This window comes from Agelaius tricolor, unplaced genomic scaffold (assembly GCF_023055355.1).
Source record: "Agelaius tricolor isolate 1412-34295 unplaced genomic scaffold, bAgeTri1.0.p SCAF_26, whole genome shotgun sequence".
NCBI lineage: Eukaryota > Metazoa > Chordata > Aves > Passeriformes > Icteridae > Agelaius > Agelaius tricolor.
Genome location: NW_027269286.1, coordinates 4,716,092 through 4,723,259, shown reverse-complemented (window position 1 = coordinate 4,723,259; position 7,168 = coordinate 4,716,092). Strand labels below are relative to the sequence as shown.

The following is a 7,168-nucleotide window of genomic DNA, read 5'->3' as shown; positions in this document are numbered from 1 at the left end:
CAGCAGTGCTTCTGAACTCATGGCTTTCCCAGCCCACAGTCCATCCAAACTGCTCTCCTCTGGCCTGTGGGACCAGGATAAATGTTCCCACTAGTGTCTTCAGGTGAAGTTTAGGTGACAAACCTGATTGTAAAGACACTGTGAAGTCTGACTGCAAGTCTGCTGATCTACATTTGGCTACCACTGCCCTTACAGGCTCAGGAAACTGTGACAGCAGCAGAGCTGCCACTACTAAGAGGTCACCATTCTCCCCCCTGGCAGAGGTGCTACAGGTGATTATAGATTCAGCCCAAGTGTGAAAATGGGCTGTTCACTAAGGAGGCACATGCTGTGTGTGAGAAACTTGCTGAACTCTCCAACTTAAGCCGCATTATTTTAACTTTAGAACTGGTGGTTTTCCCCATTTAACTATTGAATGCTTCATAGAATAGTTTGGTTTTGAAGGGATCTTTAAACATCTAGTCCACTCCCCTGCAATGAGCAGGGACATCTTCAACTAGATCAGGCTTATTAGAGCTCTATCCAACCTAGACTTAAATGTTTCCAGGGATGAGGCTCTTTGCATGGAGGGAGAGAATTGGAGGATTGGATCAAGTGACATAGGTCTTAAAACTATCATGAGTTGCTCAGTTCTGGTCCCAGCACCAGATTGCTACCTGTTTTGCTGGATAAATACAACTCAATGTAAACCTGAAATAATGGCTGTTGTAGCACCAATTCTTCTCAGTTGTCTGGAGACAGTAACTTGGTTTGACTGAAAAAGTGAAAGCCAGAGAAGAAGAGCATTACGATACACACAACTGTATGTTAAGAGGGTATTCTGCAATACATTTTTGTATTTCCTCACCTCTCCTCTGCTGGATTTAGCTACAATACCAATTTCATAAATGCCCATCATTAGCACTTGGACGTGTATCTGGTACATTACTGTAAAGAAATTCTGTCTTGAATGAGTCCTTCTGGGAAGTTCTAGAGTGGACGAAAGCAAGAGCATTTGGTCAATCATCTAAAGTACCTGAGAGCCATATAGGCAACTTAGGTTTGTAAATAATTCCAATCTTGTTTAGTTTTGGTTTAGAAAAATCCATTTATTCACAGGCCCCTATAGAGAGACAAAGAGGTCCTTATACTGTTTCCCAATGCCTTCCCTCCACTTTTAATATTATTCAGAATGATTTCTAGGTGACTTTAACCAGGTTTCCGGCAGAAAATGGAATTTCATATACACTTATTTATACACCTGTGAGCTAAGAAGGAAGGAAAAGGTGAAGGACTGTGCCATGTAGTGCAAACTTACACACCATCAGGACCAGCATTTGGATGGGGAGAAGAACCCTAAACACTCTCATCCATCCCCTGTTCCAGCTCTGTGCCTGCACCCAAAACACAGCAGAGATTTCTTGATTTTACCTGCAAGGGAAGTGCAGGGGAAGCAGCCCTGAGAAGCCAGGAGGAGGAATGAAGGGATGAATGGCTGGGAAGGAGGAGGAATGAAGGCATGAATGGCTGGGAAGCCAGGAGGAGGAATGAAGGAATGAATGGCTGGGAAGCCAGGAGGAGGAATGAAGGACACTCTCTCCCAGGGCTCTCAGCAGTGGGGCACGTACAATCAGTGCTGCATCATCAGTTCAAACTGGATGCTGACACAAAGCCAGGATCTGTGGCTGCCTACAGTGGTGCCCACGGCCACAGCTGCCACTGCTGTTCTCGGCCCCACTGCCATCAGTGAGTGGTGCCTGACAAAAGGAACTGTAGAAACCCTATGCTGTATTCTGCCACAACTGCTGGCCAGTTCTGGAAAGCCGTACTGAAACTGGAATAAGGCAGGAAAATCAGGGATTTTCCAACAGCTGTAACTGGCAAAAATCTCCAGTTTGTGCCCCTGAATGGTAGGACCCACTAATGCTGTGCAGTGGCATTTGTTCAGCCCTGACTCATAGACAGAAGAATGGTGCTGAATGAATCACCAGCAGCATTTTCCGCAGTATCTAACGAGGTAGCTCATCCAAATATTGATCAGTCCCAAGTCTCTCTAGTTTTTGAGATCTGAGATATCACAGTCTAGTATGCTATTCACCATTAAAATTCTGCATTTGGGAAAGGGAGGAACCAGGCAATGACCAAACATTGGTTGGTGCATCCTTTGTTGATAGGAGCTACCTTCTGCCTGCTGTGAAGCTATCAAAATTATATGAACACTGCTGAAATGCAAGAGAAATAGGAACTTAGTAAGTCAATAACAGAGAGCTTTAAAGCAAATTAATAAAACCACTTTATAAAATATCTCATTCATTTTGGTCCACTGCTGCAGAAGGTCATTAAGCCAAACACTGTAGTAAAATAATTTTGATCCGTAACAGCAGAAAGGACAAACATTAAGCAAAGGATAATCACAAATTAGCATTCAGGACATCAGCTGATCATTGCAGGTGTTGAGGGAAGATAGTTCCTCCCTGCACAAGTGCCTGGAAAAGCACATTTCTTCCCCTTTCCTCTCTAATGTTGGACACAACATGCTTAGGCAGCAAGCAGGGGATACCTCAGGTGTCCACAGTCCTGCCCTGCTCAGTGTCTGCCCTTTGACTTTCACTGTGATAATACCTGTATAGGAAACAGGCAACCCTTCCTACCCTTCACTCCACCCAGCAAGAGCCCAGCCTGGGCAAACCCCATGGTTTGAGTTGCACATTACAGGAATTACTACTGCAGAAACCACATAAAACAATGGAGAAGAAGCCTTACAAGAAGCAGTGCACGTGCACCAGTGAGGTGGCTTTGCTGCCCAGTATCTCCACAAAACACACTTCTGCCATCCCAACTGACTACCATAAGTGACGGAACCCAGAGTCATGGACTACATGAACTCAAAAGACATTTTATGGACATTTTGCAAAGGTGGTCCATTGACTAACAGAATGACATCTGCGTATTGTATCAAACTGTGAGAAGTAGGATGGTGGCTAGTGAAGTTGTATTGAATAGTGTGAGGTCTGGCCATGGTGTAAATAGTACGGAATAAGGGGTGGAATATGTGCTGAATGTGGCTGGGATAGAGTAAAATTTCTAAACAGTGGCCGGTGTGGGGCTGTGCTTTGGGTTTGTGCTGAACACAGGGCTGATAATGTAGAGACGTTTTTGTTATTTCTAAGCAGGGTTTACGCAAGCAAGCCCGACTCCAGACGCCAGTACAGGCCGAGGTCAAGGCTCCGGAACGACCGACACCGACACCGACCACACGACCCCCTCGTGCCCCCCTCGTGCCCCCGCCGGCCACGCCCTCCATCAGACCACGCCCTCTCCATACACAAGTCACGCCCACACTCCATGGCCCCGCCCATCCCTCCGGCCTACGTCCCCGCCCACCCGCACGGGAGGACTCCGCGCAGGCGCACTGCGTGCCAGAGCCAACTGCCCCCTCGCGGCCCCCCCCAGATCTCCCCAAAGATGGCGGCCGCGCGGCGGCGGGCGAGGCGGCGGGCAGCGCTGAGGCGACGGGGCGGGGGCGGCGGTGGGAGCGGGGGGCAGTGACAGCCGCGGGGAGGGTAGGAAGAGGCGGCGGAGCGGCGGCGGCCGGAGGGCAGGTACTTCGAGTGGGCGGGCAAAGGGGTGGGGGAAGCACCGCCCCTGCCCGAGCTGCGCCATCGGGAACTCCCCCTGGCGCTCCCCGCCTCGGCGCCGCTGCCCGCTGGCGGCGGAGCGCGGACCGTTAGCCGGGAGAGCCGCGGGGCCATGGCGGTGAGTAGGCGCTGATGGCGAACCGCCGCCTTCCCCTCCGCGGGGCGGCCAGAGGGGTGCGAGGGGACGGGGGCGGCGCCGCTGCCTGCCCCGGTGCCTGAGGAGCGGCGCTCCCCGCCGGGCAGGACCGGGAGCCGGCGCCTCCGACGGAGCCCCGCGAAAGAAACTTTGTGTCTCCCTCCCTCCCCTCCGCGGCTCGGAGGTGCCTCTGCCGGCCGGGGCGCGGGGATCCGCCCGCTGTCAGCGCCGGGCTGCGGCGCGGCGGCCGCGGGAGGAGGCGGAGGTTGAGCCGGAGAAAGAAGCAGATGCGGAGCGCGACCAGAACAGCTGAGCCGGCTGTGACAGGCGGGGAGGAGAAGGCAGTGGTGGTGCTCGACACCTCTTTCTCGTTGTTGTTGTTGTTATTGTTGTTGTTGCCCTCCGCCTAAGCCGTAAAAGGTTCCCTCATAACGCCCAGCTAAAGGGATTGAGCGTCTCTATGTAGATAAAAGAGTCTTCCCGAAAACACGGTAATAATTGTATTGCCGACTCCTAGCAGAGCCATTATTCTTTCAGCCAGATTTGCTCCCGATTCCCCTCTCCCTGAATATCGCCCAAGCTAAACAGAAACTTTTCGTTGCTTCCAGGCAACTTAGAAAGTGAAACCAACTAAAAGCAAAAATGAAACTTTTCAGCTGTTTTTTATTGTGCGAAGTAAAGAAATTAAGAAGCAGAAACAAGAGAAAATGTGTTTGGTAGGAGAAAATGTTATAAATGGCACCTCAAGACGTGTTAGTCATTTGTTTAACCCTGTCAAAGGCAATTTATTCGCCACCTTGCATGTCAAGTGTTATTCTAGAACATTTCGCGTTACGAAGTAATTTCTGTGAAATGCTCTTTGTTTTTAGAATTTCAGTCTGCTTTTGATCAAATACATACCTGATTAGAAATGCCTTAAATTTTCAAGGAGACTTAAAATCTCCAGATTTTTTGCTGCTGAGTACTTGGCAGCTTCTGTCTTAGAAGCTGTAGGAGCCAGTCCTGCTAAGCTTTCTGCTTTTCAGAAGCTATTTTGTTGTTATGGCAATGGGAAACTTTCTGCTTTATACAGTGTAGAAATTTAACTGATGTGAATCTGCATCCGTAGATGTGTTTATTTTCTGTGTTGTGAAATAGTATGAGTCACAGCAAATCAGTGGTCCTTAAAATTCAGAGAGGATGATCAGTTACATTTTTTTCTGCCTTTTTTTTAAGGAAATGATCTCAAATAATTATGAAATTTAATCACATGATGAATGGGGAAGTAGCAAGCTGTCAGGTAGGGAGAAAGCTGTACACACATGTGAAAGTCAGAAGTAGCTGAGTATCTCTAGCACTCAATGTTGGCAAATTGGATAGAGTTCTTGACAGCCAGTGTTTCTACTAAGCATGAGGGAGCAAGAAGGGTGCTGGTCGAGTTTGAAAACATGGCATCTAATCGAGATTCACTCTGTGTACACAAGTTATCTTGTCACACATGTACTGAATCTGGGAGTTGTTTGTGCAAACTACAAGTGATTAATTCAAAATCATTCACCAGAATGATTTTTCTGGTGACTTTGGGGGAGGAAGTTGATGTGCTGTATGAGTTCCACAGGGGCACTGGATTTTTAGCAGATGAAGCCCTGGTTAAGAGAGACAGAGATCCTTGTCCTCAGAAAGGCCAGGACTCAGTGATCTGTTGCTTAGCTCACTTGGTCAGGGGCTGAGCAATCAGCTTCGAGCAGAGTCACGGGCTGGCTACTGTAATGATAATATTACAGCAGAATTAGGTGAGTGTCTCAGGTTTTTCTCAGGGCAAATGGAGCTCTTCTGAGGCTTTTTGCTGTATGACAAGCTCTGGGTGTATGAGTTTCATGAGGGTCAGGTCATTACACCCAGCACCAATTACCTAATTTCAGTCCATTAATGGCATTTCTACCTTTTTCAAGTTGAGGTTTCTACTAGTTTGTGAACTTGAAACTCAGAAGCTTTAGATTTTTATAGGCAGTGATGTAATGGAGCTGCAGAAACTTGGATTATGATTTGGACTAGTAACTCAGTTGCTTTGGGCTGTGAGTCCTGTGCATCTGGGGATGCTTTTCTTTGTTAACCTTTGCCTCGTGGCCATTTAATTTTACTTGAATTTGTACCTCCATCGGCTAACTCAGTGTTGTGCTGATGGTCATTTTGGCTGAAAATCTCAAAGAGATCCTTAGAATGGTTATTGCAGCTTTAAGTGCTTAATTCAACATGTTTCTGCAGTGTTCTGTCTTAGGACTTGAAAAAAAACTCTTAAGGCCTGACTTCACAAGAGGTTCAAATTTTCATCCTTGTCAGTACTTTCTCCTAGATGGTTTTAACATCTAAATGCTTTTAGACGATGCTACAACTTCCCTTGGTAGCAGGTCACTTCTGCAATAGTGTAAGCTGTTGTACATGTGTTGGTCTCTAGAAATACAGAATGCTGAGAAGGTGTTGTGTGCTGCTGTTCTGATTGTCTCTTCAAGGATCTGTCAGCGGCAAATCCTGTAACCCAGCCCCGTCCCCCTTTTTGGGTTGAACTGGCAAACATGCAGTCTTGCTCATTCCCAGACAGGCAGATACCAGAGAAGACAGTTTTTGAGGATGCAGGCCTACTTCCTAGACAGTTTTCTGCACCATTGATGCTCCTTGTCAGTGCCTTCTGGAACCTCAGGAATTCTTATCTTCTTCTAGCAATTTTGTATCTTTTTTTCACCTCCACTGTCTAATTGCTGTGGGATTTCTAGTTCAATCTCTGCTAAAATGTCTACAGATAATGTCATGTTCCATCAATGCATTTCTGTTATCTAGGATATGCATTGGATTCTCTCTGTTATAGGTGTCAATAACACTTCTATATTTTATCATTGATTTCTTTAAGACTGTTGGCTTGGGGAAATTCCCAGGCAATTTTGTAGTAAAATTCAACTTCACTACAATTTAGAGTGCATGAGTTGAATTGAGAGCTGATGTTTCTCCTGTAGGACCAGATCTCAGTAAAAATGGATTTGACTTGGACTGTCAAGTTTTTAGTTTAACTAAAAGATACTGTCTGTATCTCAGGAAAGCAATAATAGTTTGGAATGAGTACACTGCTTTTTCTGTTCAGCAAACATGAACAATGTTTATTTTGCTCATGGGGCCAATGTTTCCCGAGCTACAGAAATGACTGGTTTTTTGCTTGTTCTTTGCTATATACAGTAAACTTTGAGCTTTCTTAATGCTGGTGTTCACTTGATGTTAATAGAAAAACACTATCAGCCTTTTTCTTAATCTTCTCTATTCATGAAGTTTAATGGTTGTGTTTATGTCCAGTAGTATTTTGGACTGTCATCCTCAGGTGTGTATTTTGTAGGGCTGATGAGGTAGCAGGATGTTTAACACTTATGTCTGTAATGTCTGTAACACTTAA

The 7,168-nt window shown here is 46.5% G+C and overlaps 1 protein-coding gene across 2 annotated transcripts in view; it reads left to right on the top strand.

Moving 5' to 3' along the window:
• Positions 1-3,439: 3,439 nt before the first annotated feature.
• Positions 3,440-7,168, top strand: part of FNDC3A (fibronectin type III domain containing 3A) — a 111,640-nt gene continuing 107,911 nt past the window's right edge. Inside the window, exon 1 of one of the 2 annotated variants that reach the window (XM_071448508.1) lies at positions 3,440-3,581. The gene's annotated coding sequence lies outside the window, so the exon portion shown is untranslated. The other variant, XM_071448507.1, reaches the window with a different exon arrangement.